This window comes from Pelodiscus sinensis, chromosome 21 (genome assembly GCF_049634645.1).
Source record: "Pelodiscus sinensis isolate JC-2024 chromosome 21, ASM4963464v1, whole genome shotgun sequence".
Classification (NCBI taxonomy): Eukaryota; Metazoa; Chordata; order Testudines; family Trionychidae; genus Pelodiscus; species Pelodiscus sinensis.
In genome coordinates, this window is record NC_134731.1 from 20,985,286 (window position 1) to 21,011,822 (window position 26,537).

General features: G+C 50.2%; 1 long non-coding RNA gene across 2 annotated transcripts in view; it reads right to left on the reverse strand.

The window, feature by feature from the left end:
* Positions 1 to 478: 478 nt before the first annotated feature.
* The window catches only part of LOC142819293 (uncharacterized), a 44,151-nt gene continuing 18,092 nt past the window's right edge, over positions 479 to 26,537 (reverse strand). Inside the window, exons 3-4 of one of the 2 annotated variants that reach the window (XR_012897152.1) lie at positions 1,429 to 1,537; positions 479 to 848 (exon numbers count right to left, since the gene is read on the reverse strand). This is a non-coding gene — a long non-coding RNA (uncharacterized LOC142819293). Of the gene's footprint in view, positions 849 to 1,428; positions 1,543 to 26,537 lie in introns of both variants that reach the window. The other variant, XR_012897151.1, reaches the window with a different exon arrangement.

A 26,537-nucleotide genomic window follows, 5' to 3' on the forward strand; every position in this document is an offset into this window, starting at 1 on the left:
GAAATGCAGTCTCCCTCGCTTAGTCACCATCTAGCCAGGCCTGCCACCAGGGGGGCTTATAAAGCCGCAACATTTTCCTTGGCGTGTTGAGTGGATGCTGTCAGCAGGAACTAGAGAGTCAGACATCCTTTAGTGGGGGAGCTCTTCAGTAGCTGTTGCTTTCAGCCATCTCATTCAGGACTGGGTTACACTAGGACCTTAGTCTAAAATAACCCCAAGGTCAAATTTGTAAGCAGTGCATCCACGCTACCAAGCCCGTTATTGCAGAAAAGGGACACGGAATTCGGACTCTGTAGTCCTGCTTTTCATGAGGAATAACGCTATTCCTGAATGTGGAAGTCCAAAATAACGTTAGTGTGGAGGGCTCTGAGTCCAAGGTAGCAAGTCGACCTAATTGGAGCCTGCCTCGGACTACATTCGATGCTTCCCCGTAGTGTGGACATGGACATTTGAATTTGTTAAATCGGGTGTCCAGAAATCAAACTTAGTACATTTGAAATAAACCTCCTAGTATAGACATGGCCTCATGTCAAATGGTGAACTCGTCTGGCAAAGACAGAAAATGAATGCCAGACGTGAAATGGACCTTTCTTGAGTTTTTAGCTGCATTCCAAAACTTTGTTTGCTATTCTGTAAGTGCCACAACTTTTGTCTTTAGGAACAAGTGAGAGTTTGAATTATGCATGTGGTGTAAAACGATAACGTTTTATTTTTAGGCAACCCACTCAAAGAGCTGAACAGCAATCAGTATTGGCTGATTGGCAGACTTGCCTTGCTGTCATCCTCCAATGAGGTTCGCAGTGAGCAATTGCAGAGGCTGACAGAGTAATATTCTGAACTGAATGTACCTTAAAAAATAAAAGGAAAGAAAACAAAAATCGATTGAGTGTCATCTAGTGGTGGAAGGGAAGATTCAGGTTTGCAGAGTGTACAGAATCAGGATGAAATGTATTCCCGAAATCATGCAGGGATGTCAGCCAGGAGGAAGTTAAGGTTTTTTTCTTGCTGACAATAAATATGCCACTATCACACTTGACAATAGGCTGTGGGCAAACTGTGGGCTGTGTCTGAACAGATCCTGCATGCCAGTGGGGAAATGTTCGGTCTGACGAACATTTTATTGCGGTAACACGAGCGGTGCACACAGAACCAAACCTGCTTTTTGGTGACAAAACCGAGAGTGTTCACGTTGCAATGCAACAAACGCTGAGAAACACAATGGAGAGGGGGCGCGTGCAAATGCCCATAGTGATCCTAGGTGACGTGGCCAACTCCTGGCAGCCCCGACGCATGAAGCCTGACACAGGGCAGGGCGTAACAAAGCCTGCGGTCACCTCCCCCCAGCCTCCCCGTACCCCGCTGCAGCAGAGCAACTTACCTGAGTCGCCCTCCTTGCTTCGTGCTCCACATCCAGCTGCTCAGACTCACCTTGCGCCTCGGGACGTGAGACTGGTTCCCGCAGTGAGCGCCTCCTGGTCCCCCTCGACCTCTTCATCCGGAGCGTCTTCCCCCAGGCTCACTCCTGCGTCTGCTCACTCTGCGCTATGGGAAGTAGCCGTATAAGAATCCTGGCATGGAGCCAGGTAAGTGCCCCCCATCCCCTTCATGCCCAGACCCTGCATCCCCATCCCCCACCCACCAGGACCCTGTACCCCATCCCCACTCCTGCACCCCCCCCCCAGCCCTCCGCCCCCTGCCAACTCCTGCATCCAACTTCCTGGCCAGACCCCCACTCCCAGCCCACTCCTGCACCCATCCCCCCTCCGCCAAACCCCCACTCCTGCACCCATCCTCCCTACCAGACCCCCAACCCCTACCCGCTCCTGTATCCAATCTCCCAGCCAGATTCCCCCCCGCCACTCCCAGCCAATTCCTGCATCCATCCCCCTCCAGCCAGACCCCCACCCCTACCTGCTCCTGCACCCATCCCCCCCCACTGAGCTCCCCCCTCCTCTATGACTCCTGCACCCATCCTCCTGGCCAGACCCCCACTTCTGCCCACTCCTGCATCCAACCTCCTGGCCAGACCCCCATCCCACCCGCTCCTGCATCTACCTCCCAGCCAGACCTCCCCTCCCCCGCCACTCCCAGCCCCCTCCTGCACCCAACTTCCCAACCAGACCCCCATCCCACTCGCTCCTGCATCTACCTCCCGGCCAGACCTCCACCTCTACCCACTCCTGCATCCAACCTCCTCCCTCCCACTCCCAGCCCACTCCTGCATCCATCCCCCCACCCCTACCTACTCCTGCACCCATCCTCCCGGCCAGACCCCCATCCTTATCTGCTCCTGAACCCGTCCTCCCGGCCAGACCCCCACCCACCCCTACCTACGCCTGTATTTACTTCCCGGCCAGACCCCAGAGCCCCACCCTTTCCTGACCCCATTTTGTCATCATGGCTGGTTGGCGGGTGGTTGGTGGAAAGGTCTGTGTTGAGCTGGGTGGGCTGCGGGCCAAAAGGTTTGAGAACCACTGCCCCAGATGCATGTACATCAGAACCTTTGCTTAAAAGCAACCAGGGAGGCCTAAGAAGACGCATTCTTAGCTTCCCACCCCCTTCTCCACTTTCTGTATTTTGCTCGTCTTCCTAGTTCCTGACGCCAGCGAGGACAGGAATCCAAAGCGTTCCAGCGCCGTGAGGAGTCGGATCTTTACTACGCCAGGAGCCAGATCGGCTGGACAGAAGCCACACCTCATTGTGTTAAGTTCTTAAGCACTCTGCTCCGTCCAGCTCAGCTCAGGCTCCTGCGTAGCATGTCCAGAGGCCTAAAATACATGTTAGGGTTCGGAGAAAGAAACGTCACGTGTCCCCTTTGGCTTCTTTCCCTCACTTGACCACCTCATTTTTCTCCCATCCTTTCCGCCTCATTTATTTAGGGGAGGCTTTTCAAAAAGAGCAAAGTGCCCGAATCCCCTCGGATGCAAATGGGCATTGGTGTCTCAATTCCTTAGGTCTTTTGAAAAGTCTACTCAGGAGTATTCATCCACTCTCCAGTCCAGCCTTTTAGAAAACTAAAGTCTTCCCCATTGTTCTCATTCGGATGGTAAGCTATTCGGGGTCGGAACCTTGTCTTCTGAACGTGTACAGCCCTCGCTGGCTTACCTGCTGTTGCCTGGGGCCTTCTGAGCAGGGGGCTAGCGGTGTGGGAGGTGCGGGGGTCAGGGGTGGGCCTTGAGGATGTGGGGGGCTCAGGGCAGGGGTGGGAGTGGCTGCTAGCTTCTCCCTTGGGGTGGCCCAGGGTAGTGGGGACTCCCTGGTGGCCAGCAGGGGCTCTCCCCCCCCCAGTCCCGCCAGGGCAGGTAGGGGTGGAGGGTGGGGGCTGTCACTAAGGCAGGGGCCCCACTTACCTGATCTGCTGGCAGGCAAGATGGCGGAGCCCCAACCCTGCTGTTCACTCCGTTGGTGGTGTGGCTGCCCCCATAGCCCACTCTCAGTATCGTGTCCCTCAGAACAACAGCCCCTCCCCTTGCAGGCTGTGGAAAACTGTCCCTTTCCCGGGGCACAACCTACCCCGACCTTGCTTTAAGTCAGAAGACGAGGAAGCTGCCCTAGCTCTCCTCATTTAGGAGGAGTTCTTGAACAAACAGACTCACAGACAGACACACAGACAGAGCGACACACTCTAATATATATGCATGCCCATGATGCTATTAGAAATGGCCTCACTCCCAAGTCTTAGGTGAATTTACATGACACATATTAAATCACTGGTCAGCTAGGTCTCCATGGATACTACTGCGCTGCTGGTCATTCAGAACTTCAAGGTAGCAGGGAGGGTAACACTGAATCTGGTCCCTGAGCCAAGAGAGAATCTCCACTCTGCTTAGCAATAGATGGTCTCTGACACTCATACACGATAGCCAGTACAGGGCTGTCGCACGTGTTTCAGTCCATACATATAATTGTAACCCAAGGCTTTGGTTAAGGACTGCTGCAGACGCTAGCACTAGCAGTAACTCAAACCAATACCATGGAATGTGCCTCAAAAAGTTATATTTTTCAAAGAGCTGACACGATTTGTGCCCTTCAGGAGGGGCACACATCTGTTCACACCCAATGCAGGCCCACTGCTGGATGGGAAGTACCGAAGGCAGTTACAAGACAGACGCAACAAGAGGAAGGAGTGCATTTGAAAGTGGAATAATTCTGTGCAAATAAAATAATATTGAATTAAGACTTGTCAACAGTGAATTACATGGGACCAATTTAGAAGGATATTAATGTTTACATAGATAAATCCAGGTCCCCGAGCGCTTTTTAAATCAGTCTTCATGCTATAAAAGTACCATAAAAACCCTATGAAATACCAGCTTTTTTTTAAATGGCTAGAAACCTTTTTACCCAGGAAGCTTCATTTGCTCTACTTAATGCTCAGCAAAGAGCTAATCCTGTTACCTTAGTGTAGCTGCAAGATTTTTTTCCTGAACCCACGTTAGAACAAGCTGAAATACCCAAGCTTATGCCATGTAGAAAATTTATAACATGCAATTGCAATTGCGTACATTTATAACATTGCTTTAAATCACTCCACCGTGTCTGCCCTCACCAAATAGGGTTGAGATCTGCGCTGATGAACAAAGTGATTTAAATCATCAAATTTAATCATGGTTTCAATTAAGAAGCAAGAAACCTTGATTTAAATCATTTATTACAATCTTGTTTTGCGCTCATTCTGTTTAGTTGTTTTCCTAAAGCAAGGATGAGGTTCCACCAGCTGATAATCATTAAAATAAGGTGATTTGCAACAAGCCTTTACACAAAGATTGGTACTCTTTTGCCAGTCACAAGGCTATAATATACCGTATTTTAGTGAATATAACCCGCAGGTTATATTCGTTTTTACAAACCCCGCACCCCTCTGCGGGGGTATACTCGGTTGAGGGGTTGTAACCGTTTTCTTAAAGCCCACCCCGAGTCCGGGTGGTGCACCGTCCTAAGTGGGAGCTCCGCTCCCCGTCTGGGCCTCTGGCTTTGTGGCAGCACTTGCGCCGCCGGGGCGGATCGAGCCTATGTGTATCCCCAGGGGGACCGGGAAGGGGGCTCGGGCCCTCCCTCACTCCGAGCCCCGACCCAGGGCCCTGAGAGAGGGGACGTGCGTCCCCTGTCAGTGGAGGGGGTCAAGTTTCTCCCAAACCCTCCACTCGCGGGGTTTCACGGCCCCGCCCTGGGTCCCTTCTTCCCGGTCAATGTTTTACGGATTCCCCCAGCGTGGGGACCAGCTTACCCTCCGTCCGCTTGAGAAGTCTTGCACAAGAACATGTCCACACTGCCATGTGCAATCTGTGCTTTTGCGCTGGTGCTCCCATGGCAGTGTGGATGCTCTCTTGCGCAAGAAAGCTCTGATGGCCATTTTAGCCATATGGCTTTCTTGCTCAAGAAATCCCTGCCAAGTGTCCACACTGCCCTCTTGCACAAGAGCTCCTGTTCAAGAGGGCTTACACCTGTTAAAAAAGAGCATACCTCTTGCGCAAGAAGCCCTCTCTTATCACGCTGTACTGTAAGTTTCCTTGCGCAAGAGCGGGTGGCCATGTGGACACTCTGCGGATTCTTGCGCAAGAACTGCCATACTTGCGCAAGAAGCCGCGAGTGTAGACATAGCCAGTGAGTTCAGCTATTAGTAAATTTTAGCACTTTAGTAATTTCAGCTCATAGTAGGGGAAGCCTCACTGCTGGTGCACCATTGGCCCAAAGTGAATTCAGCTCAGCAGCCTGTAATTAGACTCCTAATGGAGCCAAAATTAGCTCTGACATTCCACAGTGGAGAGAGGAGAGGATGCAGTTGGTGTTTCAGACCCTCAAAGAGAGAAAGAACACCGCCACCAGGTACAAATACCTATCCCCAGCCCCTCTCTCTCTCACTTCACTAGGTTTGGAACCCATGCCCCTTTTCTAGCGAGTGCTACTTAGTTGATGGTGAATCCCTCTGTCATAAAACAGTACTACTATTCCACTGTCCTTGATTCACATAATAAGGGAAAAAACACTTTATCCCCCCCAACTGAATAACAGAGAGACTGGGGATCCCTCAGTGACCAAAGTGACCATTTGAGCTGCTGTGAGCTCATACTAGGTAGGGTGGGTGTGCCTACGCAAACAAGATCAGCCCCTGAAGTCTTTTTGCACCACTCGCTACAATTCACCACTAGATGTCAGGGTAGAGCTTATCCTGACCCTGCTTAAATCAGTAAATCTCATCCTCTGACACTAGTTTTTATTTACTGAGTGGAAAACAAGCCTTCCTGCTTTTTCAGTTCCCAAGCCATTTTTCAACTCTGAGCTAGCTGAATAAACTACAACAGCACCAATGAACCAGCAGAATGGGACCTGCAGAAAAGAATAGGAAAGCTTCACAAATACAAATACAGCTGCATTGATGTAAACCAGGGGTGGGCAAAAGGACCTCCGTGGGCTGAATTCGGCCTGCCAAGTGGGTGGATCCAGCCCCCGGAGGTGCGGCTGCTCCCCCACCCCCAGGCGATGCTCAGGTCCTCAAGTCAATTAATTTTTATTTTTTGTAAAATAAAATGAAAATGTTGAGGCTTCATATAAGTCATTCTCTGGGGCAGGGGTGGAGATGAGGGGTTAGGATGCAGGCTGCTCTAAGAAAAGAGGTCTACCCCAGCCCACCCTTACCATTGCATCTTGGGACCAGGTGGCAGCTGCAGCTCCAGCAGGCACAGCTGGGGGAGGGGTATATATCCCTCACTTGACGCAGGTCCAGATTAATCTTTCCCCTGCACTTTCCAGCCAGAGTGAGGAATGCAGCAAACTGTGCACTTTCCCCTTTCTCCCTGGTGAAGGGGAACAGCCAACATTGTTTATGTATGAATCGGGTGGAGGGGAGAGCTTCAGCCCCACCCACTCAGACAAAAGGGCACCAGTAGAGGTGGAAATCTCAGGGGTAGGGCAGACTCATATGGGGGGGGGGGGCAGCCTCAGGCAGCCCCTTTAACCCACCTAGTGATATTGTCTCTTTCTTGTATGGTTTTATCAGAAGCAATCTTATTCCAGGAACATCCTATTTACCTGGCACGACCAAACCCTGACCTTGGTTTGAGTTATGATAAGAAGCAGCAGCATACTGAATTTGGTGATCCTAGCTCTTACTGTTTAGGAGTTCTTGAACAGACAGACAAACACATTGAGGCTATGTCTACGCTACGGGGTTTTCCCTGGACACCAGAAAAACTCTGCTGTGTCCAGGAAACGCGTCTGCTCTTCCGTTTTTTGTGTGTGGAAGACCAGAATCCCTCTTTCGGAAGCCCCGTCATCCTCATTCCACGAGGAAGAAGGGCTCTTCCGAAAGAGGAGGTTTTTCTGAAATTTGGCTCCATGTAGATGGGACAAATTTAAGAAAAGCCGCTTCTGAAAAAAAATATCGGAAAAAGGTACCCTTTTCTGATAACTCATTGTAGTCTAGACATAGCCAGACAGACAGATGGACAGACAGAGAAACTGTCTCAAATATATAGTAGATAAAGATGGGACACTGAATAATGGGGAAATGTACGGATGGTAAATTGTACAAGACTCTCTAAGCTATGAACTTCTCGGAGCATGAATTTTTGAAATCTGTGAGCAATGGCCAATTATTTACTTCTAGCAATGCTTGAGAGTGTAAGAAAGGCACAAGAGCAACTACGGGGGGCTTCTCCTCACCCTCACAGCCCCTTGTTTTCCCAGAAGACTCAACTAAACCGTCAGAAACAGCTGAAAAGAATTTCTGAGTTGGCGCTTTTCTGAGCCCAGGTACTCAGTTCAGATAACCTGATGGAACAGATGATTTTACAGAGATCGCCATCCTTGAACACATGTACAAGTCGTAATGATGGTTTGTAAATACCGTAAAATCGTGAGTACAATGCACACTTTTTTCCTGTTTTTTTTTTAGTGTCAAATGTGGGGTGCACATTATCTATAGGAGGTTTTTTTTTTAAGTTTTAAGCTCACCCTCGGCAGGCATGAGCTGGGGGGGGCAGACACGAGCTGGGCGGGGTTGAGGCCCCCCCAGCAGGTGCGAGCTCAGTGCGCCAGCAGTGGGCTGGGGAGGCTCCCCAACAGGTGCAAGCTCGGTGTGCAGGCATCTGGGCGGGGGATACTCCCCCAACAGGCACAAGCTCGGTACGCTGGCAGCTGGGTGGGGGAGGCTTCCCCGGCAGGCACGAGCTCGAGGCACGAGCTCGGCACGCGAGCAACTGGGCGGAGGGCAGGTTTCCTTCCCGTTCCTTCCCTCCCATTCTCCTGTATAATGGGTGCACATTATACATAGGAGTTCAGTTTTTTCATGATTTTAGAGTCTAAACTCAGGGTGCGCACTGTACATAGGTGCACATTATACTCAAGATTTTACGGTAGATCAATTGCAAACTGAGGTCAGTTTCCATTACTCTGGGTGGTTGGGCACAGCAGCAGGACCCAGTGTTCCCCCAAATTGACTGTTTACAACGTGTATTGATAATGAGGCTGAGTCCCACTTAATTCTCTTTGTACTCAGGGCTAAAGCAATGCACCGCCAAATAGCTAAAGGAAAACGCCAGTGGGCAAATGATGCAAGTGAGGATACGATTCAGAGTTCTGGGTGTGCCGATTTCAGTCCATAGTTCTAGTTGTTCCTCACCCCTCTCACCAGCCATGCTGTATAAATAACTTCACATTTGGTACCAAAACGTCTCAAAGGCAGCTGTGAAGCAAATGGGCTCATGCATATAGCTGAAATAAATGAGCTTGCAGTACAAGCTCGGTAGGTCAACACACCACTCGATGCAGCCTGGCTGAGATTAGTCTGAATCATGGTGGGCAAACAACATCACGAGACCTCTCTCCTGGGGTGTAAGAAAATGCAGCTTAGTTCTGCTCTGCAGTCAATTGCACACTAGTTTTGAGCCGGAAACAGCTCCTGTACTGGTCCAGAACGCGACTGTGGTGATGCACATATTTTGGGAGAGGCGGTGTCACTTTCTGCTCCTTGTGTCCCAAAGGAGACTCAACTGCTGGAGCCGCTTACAGAAAAGTTCCCTGTAGTGCGGGGCCCGAGCCAAGGATTTCAGAGTCCTTAACTTCCTCAAAGAGCGACGGGCTTGCTCATCGGCACAGGATCTAACTCTGCAGGCCTTTCATCTCCTAGTTCCTTCTTCACTGGCTGGAAAAACATCCCCATGCTCCGGACGCTGCCTTCTGCTATGCACATGCCAACAAAAAGAGCACCTCCGCAGGGCGTCTCAGCCAGGACACTACATGATGGACCCCTGGGGCAATTCCCCAGTTGTGTGGGCCATCAGAGAAAGGCAGACAGAAACTATTGCTGGAATAAAATGTTGGCACGCTGCGGTGCGCCTACATGGCACTGTAACTCGGAATAAGATATGTGATTGGAGCTGTGCAAATTGCGTATCTTATTTGGATGCTATTTCAAAATCGCTTCTCTCGTCATTTGGCGCTGTCTACACAGCATCAAATTTCAAAATAAAGCGCTATTCCAAAATGTCCCTTACTCCTTGTAAAATGAGGATGTCAGAATCGCGAGCCTGAAATGACGGGCTTGCTGTGAAGATGCAGGATAGCTATTTCGGGATACTCTGGTATCCTGAAGTAGTGTTGTAGTGTAGACCTGCCCTTAGTGGTTGCAAGAGGAGGCCTTCAAGGGTGTATCTAGATTACATGGCTCCATCGACGGTACTCAACGATGAGTGTACTCGGCAAAGGGAAATGAAGCAGCGATTTAAATAATTGCTGCTTCATTTATATCAAGATGGTCAACACGCTGTGCCGATCAGCTGATTGTCGGCACAGCGCAGTAGTCTAGATGGGGATCAGCTGACCCCAGATCCCTTTGTCGTCAGATCCTTTATGCCTCATGCAATGAGGCTTACAGGATCTGACAACAAAGGGATCTGGGGTCGGCTGATCCCATCTAGACTACCGCGCTGTGCCGACAATCAGCTGATCGGTTCAGTGTGGCAATTATTTAAATCGCTGCTTTATTTCCCTTTGCCGAGTACACTCATCTACATGGCTCTGTCGACGGAGCCATGTAGTCTAGACACACCCCAAGTGAACCAGTCTACACAACCCCAGCACCGTATCTTATTTAGGAATGGCACTAGAATTACAGACTTTAAAAGGTGCTAACAGGAAAAACACTCTGCAGTTTTCATTTCCATTAACAGCTACTACACATTTTGTCATCATTAATTAAGAAATGTATTTCCAGCCCATTCGAAAAAACCACTCCATGAAGCATTAATGTCGCCTTCATTTGCTCTTTCCAATATATTAATGCAGGGATTATGGGTTGTGCCAGCGATTTTTGGAAGGGGTTGTTTGAAAGCGGGTTTTATAGATAATTACTCTGGATCTTTTATCCTGACTGTTTTGAGGTGGTGGTTAAAGTGATCATGCTAGTACCAGTGGAGGGGCGTATTGCTTGGTTTCCAAAGACACTGAACTGTTGCCGAGGCCAATGTTTTGGAATAGGGTAAATGAAGGAAGGAAGATTCAAGTGCTGCTAAAAAGTAGGTGACAGCTTCTCATCTCGACGTACGCTGCGATAAACACCCCCTGACTTCCACGGAAGAAGGGACTGGGTCCCCAGGGTGCTGGAACAAGGGTGCTGAAGGTGCAGCAGCACCCCCTAGCTTGAAGTGGTCATAATAACCAACGCTTAATAGGGAATCAGAGTGGAGCCAGGCCTCAGGCAATATTTTTACTTTAATCCTTGATAGCGCAAGCTCTTAGTCTGAGGCAGTGAAACGCTTTGTCTTCCATTACGTATCATTTCAAAATCATTATTAGGCACAACTGCATTTTCCCATCAGAGGGAGTTTTGACTGACTCACGGCTTCAAGCCAAATCCCCAGACTGCCATGGAAGCTGCAAGTACTCATCCCTGGAAGAATCCAGGCTTGCGACCCTACCTCGACCGGGCCCATGGAGCAGCACAGATGGAATCAGTGGTGACTGAAATTGCTCAGCCTTCTACAGGATGGGGCCTTCCACAAAATTCATCTCTGCACCAAATCTACGCATGACGTAAGCCTCCAAAATGGCTCAGAAAGGTTCCCATGGTGCATAGGCATGCTGGAAGGCCCACTTGAAAGGGAGTGAATAAAGCACCCAGTGTGTCCCTATCAAAGAGGAGCAAGCAAGTGCTTTGCTGAGGGAAAGAGCAGGCCAAGTTCTTCTAATTAGAACCATCAGATGCTTAGCAACCTGGCCCATGTGTTCCAGGAATAGCACACTGTAGTGAACAGTGCCTGCCTTGCTTGTTAGTAGATAAACAGGAATCGAAGGGTGAAAAAGGCATCCCTTTACTTTCCGAGACTGTGTACTAAAGGAGGCATCATAAATAACACTAACATTACAGGTAACTGTGTAGACAAGTATTTTCCCAAATACCATGGGAACAAAATAGCTCTGAGGATTGCAGTCTTGTTATGAGTTCTATTTGAACCTTCATGTTAAAATGATGGGGCAAAGATATTGAAAAAGTTTGTAATGCACATCACTAAAAGGTACATATTGATATTCCGTTGGAATTCTTCAGCTGAGAATTTTAGGAAGCCTTTAGCATCAGATTTGATTTTAAAATTGAAGGTAATGGCTTAACTTTTTTATTTTATATTCTCTGAATGGTTCACCTTGAATTAAATAATCCCCTGTTTTTTCTATATAAGTCTGAATTCTTTGCAGGCAAGCTTAAACGTAAGCCTATTGATTAAGTTGATGAGGAGTTTAACTTCAAGAGCTGGGTAGAAATGCTGTCGTTAATAGATGATCGATCTCAGTTCCCACTTGAAATTATATTTGTAGTTTTGTTGGCTCTTTTACAGTGTTTGCTTGTATATCTTATAGGAAATGGCACATCTCAATAAAATAACTGTTGAGTCTTTGAAATGGCAGTCCCAATGAAGGGAATCATGTAACTAGTATATATTCCTTGAAGTAATAAGGGTGTAGTGTGGAAGGATCAGACAAGTTACCCACTCCCACTCTAAAATCCTTCCAACTCACAGTTTACCTACAAAAAGGGATTTTATGTTTGCGAACAACTTTAATGATGTGACAGGGTAACATTTCAGTGTAAGAACAGATGTTCTGAAACAAGAAGTCAAGGAAATCCATAGGAAGTCTGCAGACAGTGGTTTATATATTGTTACACAGAGTTGCTCCTGCAGAATTAGAGTAACCCAAAGCTCTTTGTACTTCAGAAGAGTTTCACTTTGCTTCGTCTTCACCCACTTAGCTTGCCTACCCCCACTGATGTATAAAACTAACTGCTCGATGAGGGGAAAAAAAGAGATAGAGTAGCCAAACCATGGCAGATTCCTTTGAGCAGAGGTCAAGATGATATTGGCCTGAACTTATTCTGTACTTAACCGCACAGTCAAGCACAGTTTCTGTTATGCCATGAGCCATTTGAGCGTGTGATGAGTGGCAGTCCTGGGAGCCGAAGCCTCCTGCTGCAGCTATTTTTTCCCCAATGATGTTTTTGCTGCTGTGGCAGAGCTAAGGTGCCCTCGCCTCACTGGAGCAGGTAAGAGGCCCATGTGCACATAAGAATATGGATAGGTTTGGCAGCAAAGTCACCATGGCAAGAAATTGCTAGTAAATGAGCACAGCCCAGGCACATGCAATGAGTAGAGCATGAGGCTACGTCTACACTGCAGCCTTTTGTGGGCAGAGACAATGGAAATGAAGCACTCGTTAGCATTTCTCGTGCTGTCATTTGCATATTCTCCGCCGATGCTTTTTGCGGAAGAGGTTTTTGTGCAAAAACAAGCAGCGTAAACGGGGCCGTTTTGCGCAAGATCCCTTATACCTCAGAAAAGGAGGTATGCAACAGGGTCGGCCCACAACATTTTGGCATCTGAAACAGGGAGCTCAAATGCTGCCCCCATGCTCCCGTTGCCTGTTATGTCTCTTGTGCCCTCCTTCTATAAAAAGGGGAATAAGAACAACCCAGGAAACTACAGACCGGTCAGTTTAACGTCTGTCCCAGGGAAGATAATGGAGCAGGTAATTAAGGAAATCATATGCAAACACTTGGAAGGTAATAAAGTGATAGGGAATAGCCAGCATGGGTTTGTGAAGAACAAGTCATGCCAAACTAATCTGATAGCTTTCTTTGATAAGATAACGAGCCTTGTGGATAAGGGAGAAGCGGTGGATGTCATATACCTAGACTTTAGTAAGGCATTTGATACGGTCTCGCATGATATTCTTATTGATAAACTAGGCAAATATAACTTAGATAGGGCCACGATAAGGTGGGTGCATAATTGGCTGGATAACCGTAGTCAGAGAATTGTTGTTAACGGTGCTAAATCCTGCTGGAAAGGGATAACAAGTGGAGTTCCGCAAGGGTCTGTTTTGGGACCCGTACTGTTCAATATCTTCATCAATGATGTAGCTATTGGGATAGAGAGTACGCTTATTAAGTTTGCAGATGATACCAAACTGGGTGGGGTTGCAACTTCTTTGGAGGATAGGGACATAATTCAAAATGACCTTAGCAAGTTAGAGAAATGGTCAGAGGTAAACAGGATGAGGTTTAATAAAGAGAAATGCAAAGTGCTCCACTTAGGAAGGAACAATCAGTTCCATACATACAAGATGGAAAGCGACTGTCTAGGAAGGAGCATGGCGGAAAGGGATCTAGGGGTCATAGTGGACCACAAGTTGAATATGAGTCAACAGAATGTGATGCCTTTGTAAAAAAAGCAAATATGATTCTAGGTTGTATCAACAGGTGTGTTGTAAGCAAAACTCGTGAAGTCATTCTGCCGCTCTACTCTGCACTAGTTAGACCTCAGCTGGAGTACTGAGTCCAGTTCTGGGAGCCACATTTCAAGAAAGATGTGGAGAAATTGGAAAGGGTACAGAGAAGAGCGACAAGAATGATTAAAGGCCTAGAGAACATGACCTATGAAGCCAGGCTTCATGAACTGGGCTTGTTTAGTTTGGAAAAAAGAAGATTAAGGGGGGACATGATAGCGGTTTTCAAATATCTAAAAGGGTGTCACAAGGAGGAAGGAGAAAATTTGTTCCTCTTGGTTTCTGAGGACAGGACAAGGAGTAATGGGCTTAAAGTGCAGCAGGGGAGGTTTAGATTGGACATTAGGAAAAAATTCCTAACTGTCAGGGTGGTCAAATATTGGAATAAATTGCCCAGGGAGGTGGTGGAATCTCCCTCTCTGGAGATATTTAAGAACAGGTTGGACAGACATCTGTCAGGGATGGTGTAGACGGAGCTTGGTCCTGCCTTGAGGGCGGGGGGCTGGACTCGATGACCTCTCGAGGTCCCTTCCAGTCCTATGATTCTATGATTCTATGATTCTTCCTCCGGCACAGCGCTCCACCATCTCTGTGCATCTAGAGCAGAGAGAATACATATACACCAACAGCAGACACAGTTTTCTACACTCTGGGTCCTAGTGGCGCCCCTCTCCCCCCCACACACACAGTCTGGCACATGAGGCGGCCACCTCAGTTTGCCTCATGGTAAGGCCAGCCCTTGGATACAAGATCTTGCACAAAAGGTTGTTTTTTTTTGCAGAAAATGGCCCCATCAACAATGCTTGTTTTTGCGCAAAACCCTCTTCCGCAAACAGCATCAGCAGAGAATATGCAAATGACAGCGCGAGAAATGCTAACGAGCACTTCATTTGCATTGCGTCTGCTGATAAATTCCTGCAGTGTAGACGTAACCTGAGTGCCCACCCCTAAGCCATGGCACTTCGTGGTCACGGATGTGACCCTGGTGATGCCCATCCCCTTGCCATTCCTATTAGCCGTCCCTGTGGCTGCCAACCACAACTGTGTGCAGACGGCACTTGTGTAACGTGATGCCTCCCGCACATGCTCCGGGGTAAACACCATTTCCTCCCGGAAGGGTCCCCAGAAGAGGTTCCAAGCTTATTTCCCCCTCCACAGTCACAGTTTCATAACAATGTAAAATTCAAACATGATTGAGACTATAAGAACATAAGAACGGCCAGACTGGGTCAGACCAAAGATCCATCTAGCGCAGTGTCCTGTCTGCCCACAGTGGCCAATGCCAGATGTGCAGAGGGAGGGATCACAGCAGGTAATCCTCACGCAGTCCTTCCCCTGTCTCCCATTTACAGACAGAGGCCAGGGACCCCATACCTACCCATCCTGGCTAATAGCCGTTGCTGGTCCTAACCTCCATGAATCGGTCTAGTTTTTGGGGGGGATTAGAAAATGGAAATGTGCCTGCAGAAAAGATCTTGACTGGAACTCTGTGAAAGCTCTTCTCATAGGCACCGCCTTTGTAACTCCAGACATCCCGCTACTTCCTCCCCACCCTATCCCTCCGCCGGTGCTCCCTGTAAGCTGCGCGCCTGAGCGGCAGCTCAGAAGAAATTCAAAGGCGGCCCAGCTGCTTAGCTAGGTTTTGTGGTTCTGTTGGTGGTGCACAGTCGCACATGTCTCCCTCCTTCCCTGAGGCCCTGTCCCTGCTCCGCCCCTTCTCTGAGGCCTCACCCTGCTCACTCCATCCCTCTTCCTCCACGAATCTCATTCACTTGCACCAGGCTGGGGTAACGGGTTGGGTGCAGGCTCTGGTCGTGGGCTAACGGGTTCGGAGTGTGGGAGGGAACACCCCAAAGGGAGGGGAATGGTGGACGAGGGGATGGGGCTTTTGCCTGTGGGAGCACATGGTAGTGGGTTCGAGTGCTGCCCACCCTGGGAGTGGTGGGACGACCAACACAGGCTGCCCCAGGGATGGCCCTGGCTCCCGCATTAGGAAGGCAGGATAAGGGGCCTGCTGAAAGTAGGGCAGTGGAGTGGGATCTCCAGTAAAATAGGGATAGGACATCAACCTCTGGAGCATGGGATGGTGGGTTCAATCCCTCCCACCCAGGCAACAGCCTGGCAGCCAATACAGGAAGGAGCTGGCTCCCGCATCTGGAAAGCAGGATAAGGGATCCACTTGAGGCGGGGTAGCTTCTGGAGTGGACTAGGGGATAGGGCCGCAGTGTCTGGATCACAGGGAGGTGGACTAGAGTACCCTCCCATCCCTACTCCACCCATGCAGGCAGCCAATACCAGCTGCCCCAAGGATGGAGCTGGCTCCCTCATTTATGATGGCAGGATAAGGGACCTGCTGCAGGTGGGGTGGGTTCTAGAGCGGACTAGGGGGTACAGCATTCCACTGGCAAACACAGGGGCTATGTCTACACTGGCCCCTTCTTCGGAATAGCCATGCTAATTTTGAACTTGGGAATAGGGAAATCTGCGGGGGATTTAAATATCCCCCGCGGGATTTAAATAAACATGGCCGCTGCTTTTTTTCCGGCTTGGGGAAAAGCCGGAAAAAAGCGTCTAGACTGGCCCGATCCTCCGGAATAAAGCCCTTTTCCGGAGGATCTCTTATTCCTACTTCGGCCATGTTTATTTAAATCCCGCGGGGGATATTTAAATCCCCTGCGGATTTCCCTATTCCAAAGTTCAAAATTAGCATGCCCCTTCCGAAGAAGGGACCAGTGTAGACGGAGCCATCGTGGTGTGTTCAAGTCCCACTCCCCTTCAAGCAGCCAACATGGGCAGCCCCAGGATGGAGCTGGCCTCCACATTCGGAAAGCAGACAAGGGACCTGCTGAAGGTGGGTAGGTGGCATGAACTAGGGGATGCAGCATTTGCCTGGGGAGCATAGGGGAGTGGGCTCAAGTCTCTGCCCAGCCTGGGAGTGACCAGACAGCCGGCACAGGGCAAGGGACCCTCTGAAGGCAGGGAGGGGAGGTGTGTTGTGTAGGGGATAGGGCATTCGCCTGGGGAGCACAGGGGGGTGGGTTTAAGTCCTGCCCCAGAGATGGAGCAGCAGGGTTAAGGCGGGTTACTCCTGCCCTGGCCCTGCACCACCCCTGAAAGCAGCTGGCATGGACAGCGATGGCTCCATGGGCTCCCCTTCATCTACAAGCTTGAAACCCCACAGCTTCTACTGCCACCGTTCTCTATCATTGATCAATGGGAGCTGCAGGAGCAGTGTCCACAGCCTGTGTCCTGCCCTGGCCCTGCACCCACCACTCTGTGGGGAGGAGGGACACCCTGACATCAGCACCCCCCCTTCTCCTTCCCACACCCTGCACAGCGAGCAGGAGGCAGCTCCAAGGCAGCGGGCAGTGGTGGGCGGGAGGGACAACTGACATGTCAGCACTTGACAGCTTCCCAGCCAAACCAGTCAGATCCCCTGTCCAGGATCTACTGGTAGATCCCGTTTGACTGGCTGGTGATCACTGGGCTAGAAGGGACACTGCACGCTTTATCTGGGCCGTACTTTCAGGTCCAGCATCTGGACAGCATGTGCTACCGGCTACCGGCTCCCGTCCTTTCTAGCCTGTGACCCCACTGTGGTCTGACGTCTATAGGTCTAGACCGCACGGGCGAGTTCCTCTCTCTCGGGTTTTATCTGCATAGCAAATGGAACCATCTCTGCTCGAGTGCTACGGCCTGCCTTATCAGCTGGCGCTAGAATTTATTCTCCAGTTTTCCAGCTGGCGCATTGAACTTGCTTACCCAGCTGGAAACAGCCACATGGCTAGCTGTCTGTTTGCACATCCTAAATGCAGTCCCCTCGACGGTGCACACCCAACAGTCATTTCTCAAGGCCAGCTTTACGCTGCAGTTCCAAACAGATTTTCCTTTCTGAGAGCTGTCTGCGCTTTGATCTAGCCTAGCAACGATGCTTTTATCTGCCGGAGCTTTAGTGCCCTTGTGGCCGGATGGAGTCTGTTCTGCAGGCAGCTCTGGCCAGGAGCAGGCTCACAGAGAAATGCGGCAGGAACAGTCCCTTCCATTCCAGGGACACCTGTTCCCAACCCCCCTCAGGGTGCACACATGCACACAGACGCACACACGAAAAGTGCAATGAATTTAAGAAAGAGAAATGTTTTTACAGAGGGTTGAGAGGAGAAAAACCGACAGGGTGAAATACAGGGGGAGCAGTAAAACAGGGCTGCATTTAACACATGACCCCCAGAGTGAGGATATGTTTATACACTGCAGCGTTTTTCCAGAAAAACGGCCATTTTCCCAGCAGAAACTACACTGACATCCACACTGCAATTGCATTCTTTGGATGGAAAGTCGAAAGCACGGAGCAGTTTTTCCAACAGCAGTAAACCTCTTTCTACAAAGAAGAAGCCTTTTTCCAAAAGAGCTCTTTCGGGAAAAGGCATGTGGGGATGCAGAAGTGGCTTTTTTTTTTTTTTTTTTTTTTTTTTTTTGAAAGAAGAGGCCTCCAGGAAATAACACAGGTGCCCTCGTGGACACTTGGTCCAAACTAATCAGAACTCTATGGTCCCTGTCTCCTGCCAGCTCTTAAAGCTGCAGGCACCCTGGACAAGCCTTGTGGCAGGAAGCCGGCCCTGGGAGCAGCACCTGACCACAGGCCTTGCCACTCATGGCCCAGCCACTAGCCCCCCGAGACCCCTCTGGCACTCACACCCCCTGGGGCTCCCAGGACCCTGCCAGGGGTAGAAAGTGGCATGTACCCTCCTGGTCCAGAGTGGAAATCCTGTCCCTCCTTGAGCTGTGGGGGTGTGTGTGTGTGAGGAGACCCTGCAGGATCTCTGCTCCTGCAGCCAGAATGCTAATATCTAAGGGCGCAGGGCTGAGGTCCTGGTGGAGCGGGGACACCCGTCTGCCCCTGGACCTTAGATCAGGTCTGGAGCAAAGTTCAAGAGCTATGCCAGTGCCAGGGAGTGCAGATGGGGAAGCCCTTTCCCTACCCATAGTGGTGAACTCGGGGCTCGAGACGCCCGTCGTCCGTGCCCGGAGCTCGCTGTGGAGGAGGCCAGCAGGGGCAGGAGAGGAGGACACGGCCAGCACTGTGACACTGGAGCCTGGACGCGTCTCAGGCATCCTCTGACGCCGGGGAGGGATCCTCAGGTGAGCGCTCAGTTTTCCACACACGCATGGCGGGGGAGGCGGGTGCAGAGGGGGAGGGGTGTGATCGTCACTCGGCCTGCTTGGCCTGGACATCGTGCTGCAGTCAGTGCACGTGGAAGCAGTGTGCAGTGTGTGCCACGCGGACTCAGGAGGCCGGGCAGCATGGGCACCTCAGGGCCCCTGTGAGGCCAGGCCGGCTGTGCAGCCCACACATGGTCTTGCTCCCGGGACCCCCCCCCCATCCTCTGGTCTGAGGACTGTTGCTTGCTGCTCACAGAGGCCATGGCCTCAGGGACAGTGTCTGCATGGATGACTGAGCGCCTCTCCCTCTGTGTGTTCTCCCCAGCCATCGCTGAGGGGCGAGCCACGACAGCCGAGGCAGCCGCCCGACCCCGGGGGACCCGAAAGCGCAGGAGGGTCCACGACGACCTCATGAGGCAGCATGTAGGCATCCTGTGAGACATGCAGCAGACCCTGGCGCAGACCGTCTGGGAGGTCGCAGAGTGGCGGGTCCACGTGACGTGTGGGCCCAGCTTTGCAGCAGGGCAACAACTTGTGTGCCATTATGCGCGAAATGATGACGCACCCAGCTGCTGTCCCTGCTCCTGGCTCCCACCCTCCTGCACCCCCTGCTATGCCCATTCCCCCTCCCCCTGCTATGATTATACCCCCTCCCCCTGTCCCCTACCATCCCTGCCCCCGCTCCATCCCCACTCCTACCCATCTTCCTGTTGTTCCAGGCCCCACCCAACCCCAGGTTTGCCAAGGTGCCCTGACTTGAGGTGGCACTTCCAGCCACCCCCACGCCGCTCCCAGCCCTGAGCCTCCCTCCTCTGCTCCCCTTCAGGTTCTCAGTTCCCCCTTTCGTTCAGAAAGTCGAAAGAACGCAGGGGTTTTCCGACAGCGGTAAACCTCTTTCTCCGAGGAAGAAGCCATTTTGTGAAAGAGCTCTTTCAGAAAAAGGCTTGTGTGGACGGCGAAGAGGGAATTCTGTCACAAGAAAAGACCTCCAAGCAAAGGCACAGGTGCCCTAGTGGCCACCCCGTCCATAGTAATCACAGCTTCCATGCGAGATAGCGTCCATTCAATGAGCATCGCTTTTTCCTTGTGCTTTTGCTATGTGGACGCTCTCTTTCGAAAGTTTTTCTGGAAAAGCTTCGTCCGAAAGAAGCCTGCAATCTAGACGTAGCCTCAGGGAGTACTTGCTTACTGCTGCCCTGCTGTCAGGAGCTCCAGCCACACGCCTTAGAGTTTCCCTCCCTGCTCGCCCACCCTCCAACAACACGTCCTCCTTCTACAACTATCAGCACTCCCCCCTTAGGAAAAAGATTTAAAGGGGCCATGCGTCAAGTGTCCTTGCTCAGCTGAATTCAGCCTATCTCGCTTCAGAGGTAGGACTTCTATCTTCCTATACATTTCCCTCGTGACTTTATTTTATTCTTTATCAGCGATGAATGATTGACAGATACTTGTCACAGAGCTCAGAGAGCCAGATACCAAGACAACTGGCCGTCAACCAATCTGGACAAAGTGCGGTTTTGCCTTTGGATGCGGTGGAGGTATCTAATGCAAGATGGCCGAAGAGTGACATTTATTAAGGCCCCGTGGTTAGAGCGATAGCCTGGAGCTCAGGCTAACCCAAGTGCAAATCTCTGCTCTGCCAAAGACTTCGTGTGTGACTTCGGGCAGGTCGCTTGGGGTCAGATTTTAAAAGGATTTAGACTTCGAATAGCCAATGAGAGCAAGCTGCAGGTGTCTCTAGGCAACTACACCCCCCACAAGGCATCTAAATGTTATGTTGATAACACAGCAGGCATACTCCGGCTACAGCTACGCAGCAAGCTAGGGCTGGGTTTCCCCCACTTCCGTACACACGCTTGACTTCAGGCCCGCCAATGTGGGGCAGGCAAAGGGGGCACTTGCTCCGGGGCCTGACTGCAGGGCTGGGGAAGGTGCTATGCTCCACATGGCACAGAGGGCTGGCTGCCCCTAGCCCCGCCTCTTCTGCCCAAGGCTCCTCCCCTTCTGGGAGCGTGGACCCTGTCCCCCCACCTTGCTCAGGGCCCGGCCGAGGCTCTCAGTGCCCCATCTCTCAGTAACTCTTATTGACCCTAGGTGAGTATAAACGGGAGTGACGCCTTGGGCAGCTGAGGCACGGTTTGGTACAAACCCACCTGTGGCTACACTTCTACTTATACCCTTGCTCACTCAGTGAGACCAAGTGCAAGTATGTCTGAAGCCTTTTTCCCCCACTGCCATATTAGGAGAGCAACAGCCATGAGCCAAAAAGCAGAAAGTCACATCTTCACATTCCTTCACATACCCCTTGAAGCTCCTAAATCAACAGGGTTACTCTTTAAGCCCTGTGTCGGGGAGCTCCCCCCTCGTTTGGGGTTGCTGCCCCTGTCCGGGGCATAGTTCAGCCCACTTGGGCCTAGCCCCAAAGTGCAATGCCCCTCTTTTAGGGGAAATACGGCCCACTGGCCTAGTCTCCACATGTCCTGCCCCTGTAGTAGGGGGAATGCGGCCTCCTGGTCCAGTCCGTAGTACTCAGGCCCTGAAGCCATATCTCAAAGTATGATGCCCCTTTATTAGGGGAAATACGGCCTCCTGGCCTAGTCTCAAAGTATCCTGCCCCTGTGGTAGGGGAATTATGGCCTCTTAGCCTAGTCCTCCTTACGCTGGCTCTGCAGCCTAGTCCTCTAGCCGAGCTCCCCTCTTGCTGGGGTTCTGGGCAGGAGGGGTAGGGGGGCCCGGGCCCTCCCTCTCCACCGGGCCCCGACCCAGGGCCCTATCAGTGGCGGGCGGCTCCCACCACTGGCTCGGCGGGGGTTCCTCCCCGCAACGTGCCGAGCTCTCGGGCCTTTCCAGCTCCCTGCCCTGGGTCGCTTCCTACCCCCTCCCCCAGCCCGTCGCGGTCCCACCTGTCGGCGTTGGTTGGGTGGCTGCAGCGGCACTTCCCCAGTCTGCGTCGGGGTTGGCAGTGGCCGGTCCGGTGCCTGGGTCACGGGGGGGTCGGCTGGCGGCTCTGGCGTTGGGGACGGGCCCGGCTTGGGTCTGGCAGCGGCGCCTTCAGCAATCCTGGCGACTCCCTCTCTGGCGGTTGGGTGCTAGCTCCAGCTCGGGTCGCAGTCTGCCCCTTCTGAGCAGCCCTGCAGCCTTTTATATCTCGGCTCCCCTCAGAGCATGCCCAGTAGGGCTGTGTGGGTGGGGCCCTCTCTGCCCCCGGCACCAGGTGGTTTCCCAGGGCTTGAGTGCGGGGCGGGGCTGCCCCGTCACACCCTACAATGTGCGGTAACAATACCCCGAGCTTGTAGTGTAGACTTAGCCACCGAGGAGTTAGAAACAAACAGAATTACTCTCGCTGGTAGGTTGCAAAGTAAATCTACTTCATTTCCTGTTCTGAATTCCAATACACATAGGCTACGTCTCGACTGGCATGATTTTCTGCAAATGCTTTTAACTGAAAAGTTTTCCGTTAAAAGCATTTGCGGAAAAGAGCGTCTGGATTGGCACGGACGCTTTTCCGCAAAAGCACTTTTTGCAGAAAAGCGTCCGTGCCAATCTAGACACGCTTTCCACCAAAAAAGCCCCGATCGCCATTTTCGCGATCAGGGCTTTTTTGCGCAAAACAAATCTCAGCTGTCTACACTGGCCCTTTTGCGCAAAAGCTTTGCGCAAAAGGACTTTTGCCCGAACAGGAGTATTTCCTGAACAGCATAGTATTTCTGCAAGAAGCACTGATTTCAGACAGTAGGAAGTCAGTGTCCTTGCGGAAATTCAAGTGGCCAGTGTAGACAGCTGGCAAGTTTTTCCACAAAAGCTGTTGCTTTTGTGGAAAAACTTGCCAGTCTAGACACAGCCAGCCTGAATTGAAGAAAGGAAGAGAAAAATGAGGTTGCTTCCTGGGGCAGCATGGTATTACCCACTCTCACCTTGTTTTAAGGCTGCTGACAGACGCCGGTGATATGGCTTCTTTCAGAGCTCCTCAGTCTGCAAGCAGGACGGGAAATTACCTCACACAAAGTAATAGCTTTCATGTTTTAGCTCTTTTCCATACAAAATACCTGTAAAAATCTGGCCCTTCATCTCTCTCATCCATATAGAAAACAGAGTCAAATAGCACTGTCCTGCCTCAGGGTATGTCTACGCTACAGACTTTGGTCAGAAAACTCTCGGAAAAACAGACGTTTTTCCGACAAAACTTGAGGACTGTCCACACTGCAATTGTGTTCTTCTGCAAGAAAACTAAAAGAACAAAAGGGTTTTTTCGTCATTGGTAAACCTTATCCTAAGAGAAAGAAGCTTTTTTGCGAAAGAGCTCTTTTGCAAAAAGGCGTGGGTAGACGGGGAAGAGAGAGTTCTTTCAGAAGAAGAGGAAAGAGGAAAAAGCACAGGTGCCCTGGTGGCCATTCCATCCATAGCAATCACAGCTTACATGTGAGAGAGCATCCATTCAGTGTGGCTGCTCTCTTTCAAAAAAGTAGATCATTTTTTGGTCCATAATTTTGCAGTATGGGCATTCTCTTTCAGAAGATTTTTTTTTCTGAAGTTCTCTTCCAAAAAAAGCTTCTTCCAAAAGAAGCCTGTAGTCTAGATGTAGTCTGAGAGGGGCATTGTGAGGAAAAATACAGTAGCGTCTGAATGCCTCTCAATTTGTAGTGTAATAGTGCCCATATAAGTACCGAAGATGGATGATTCATGAACCAGCAATATGAAGGCTGACCTCTTGAAGGTCTGGTAAAAGCATCCAAATGTTTTAAAGCATCTCCAAAGCTAACTAAAACTCATGAGTATTCAGAGTTGATCTGTAAGTAAACCAGAGATAGAGAGACTGATGGAGAACAAAAATGAAACTGCAGAATTCAAAAGATAAACTAATATATACAGTGCTCATTATGGGAAAAATGCAATGGTAAAGGGAATAAAATTGCACATCACTAAGTCTGCCAGGAAGATAAGAACTCAAAGGAATCCTCATTAACATTTAAAAGGGAAAGTTGGTTCAGTCTTACCCCTTGATGAGGTGAAACCAATCACAAGCAGAACAAAATCCATATTTTCATTCTTGTGATTAATTTTAAAATAACGCTCAGCACATTATTAAACATGAAATTTCGGATGGGTATGCTCCTCAGGTTGATAGTATCATTCCAGATTTCCAAGGGACCTTTGCAAGCGAGCTGAAGAGGATTAGCACCAACGCTTCCTATACCACATTGGTGTATGGAACAAATAGCTTGGCATTGCGGCTTTTTTGTCAGCATGCCACTTGGCAACTGTTGAGTGGAGCTGTGGGGGGAGGAGAATGGCAGGTAGGAAAAATGATATCAAGGCTATGTTTAAAATTACTCGCTCTAATTTGTGATAGTGAGAAGAGATACTTAGCCTCTGTGTCTACACTGCAGAGTTTTTGCTCAAAAACTCACAGATCGTCCATGCCTCAAGCGCATTTTTGTGCAAGAAAATGTACAGTGAATTGACAGCACAGAGGGTTTTTTCGCTGTATAGATATTCCTCTTTCTATGAGGAATAACTCCTTTTTGCACAAGAGCTCTTGCACAAAAAGGTGTGCGTGGACAGGAAGCAGGGGGGTTTTTTTGCACAAAAACAGTCTATTGGAAGAAGCACAAGTGTTAATTCTGCGAATGGCAATCAGAGCTTTCTTGCAAGAGAGCGTCCATGCAGTCTGGATGCTCTCTTGCACAAAAGCGAATTGCTTTTCCGATGCGCTTTTGCAGTATGGACGTGCTTTTGCGTAAGACGTTTTTGCGTAAGATCCCTTCCACAAAAAGCTTCTTGCGCAAGAAGCCTGCAGCGTAGACGTAGCCTGAAAATTAAAAGAATTGGACTCTTAAGGTGATTAAAAGCTATTATGGAAACAGATTTTTTTAGATGGCTGATGAATGACAGTTGTCTGTGAGCTAGAGATGAAAGGCATACAGGAGATTTGCAAAATGGTCAAGAACTGATCCATGAAAGGAATGGGAGAGTCAAACTAAAGAATCGGATGATTTATTCTGGCACTTAAATAGAGACGGAGCAACGGGCTTCAGTGCTGCATTGGCCAAAAGCCATGCTTTCCCATGCAGTGCACAATGTTAACTGCAGCTCAGTGTATGAAGAAAATGGAACCTAATGCATTCCAGCTACATGGAGTCGGCATAGCCAGTGGATGGATACTCTGCGAGGCCTCCATGATGAGCACACAGGAAGAGGAGTTTTAACATTTCCTGAAGGGGGAGGAACGCATGCCTAGGTACCTGCGTGTAGGGCAGTGGAGTGCATGTTGAGGTACCTCTTGGATGCCACTTAGGCAAGGCACATAGTACTATTCAACTAATGCCCCTATAGCCAACTGCAGCCGGGGAGGCGGGGGCGGCGATTTTTTAGAGATGTGAATTCATAATCTTCAGCAACACGCTCATGAAATGTTTTTACAATAGATTTTAAATGAAGGTCCTGTCGAATAGCACCGTAAATTCAGAAACTGACAGGCGTTGGCAAATGCCTTTTAAATAGCTTCATTACCACTTGAATGGCTTTTTCACAGGTTCTGCTTTGGGGTCTGGCAGACTTTTTCCCTTTGAAGTTAACTAGATCCTTTCCAAACTAAGCAGAGCCTCAGACCAGGATAGGAAGAGGCAGGTGGACGGACATTAAGACCCAGGGTGACCCAAATTTCCTGGTGCCTTATGCACCTGCGTATTCTGCATCTGGGTAAGGATTGCTCAGCACTTAAAACCACATAAGTAATACTGTATTTACACTGAGGCTGCGCTGTTGTAATGCTGCCTCCATGAGCCTCTTGTGTCAAGATGGTTTTGCAAGAGGAGCATTGCAGCATGCACACCGCCACAGGTCAGTCGACACACAACAACATGTGTTGAGCGGTGTGGCCCAAGACTACAGGCTCGTCTTTTAGCCAGGAACAGAAATACAATCACCCCCTACAATGTCCATACAGCTGTGTTCCAGAAAAATTGACAGACCCAGATCTGACATCGTTGTCCGGCTATAAACTACACAGACACAGTCAGTGATAGCCGAAGGATAAGGGAATGATTTCCAATCAGCTTTTAAGAGTGAGACTGAGTGATGAGGTGGTTCTCAATGACAGAGAAGAGTTTCACACCCATGAGGGATGTAATAGTGTAGTTATTAACCGATAAGCAAACGTGTATAGGTTAATGCTACAGACTACATGCATTTCCCTCAACCCCCCTTTCCCAATACATGTTTTAGCAGGCTGGCCAGCAGCCTGCCTCAGTCCTGGTTCGTGCTAGGTCTGGGGCTAACCCCTGCTGCGGCTCTGCATTTAAAATGTATTAGGAGCCAGGAGGCAGGCAGCCCAGCTCAGTTCCTGCTCGTGTGGGAGCTCAGGTCTGCCCCTCCCCCAGACAGGGGCTGCTGCCACCCCACCCTGTGCAGCTGTGCAGGGCGACAGGCAGCCGGTCCATAAGGGGAACTGGTTTTCAAACTGGCTCTCCTTGTGGACCAGCTCCCGCCTGGCACCCCACACTGCTGCCTCGATACAGCGGGCTCCTCAGGAGAGGGAATGGAGCACACTGGCCTCATCCCCGGGGACTATAGAATAGTCGAGTAGCTGAGAAAGATTCATGAGG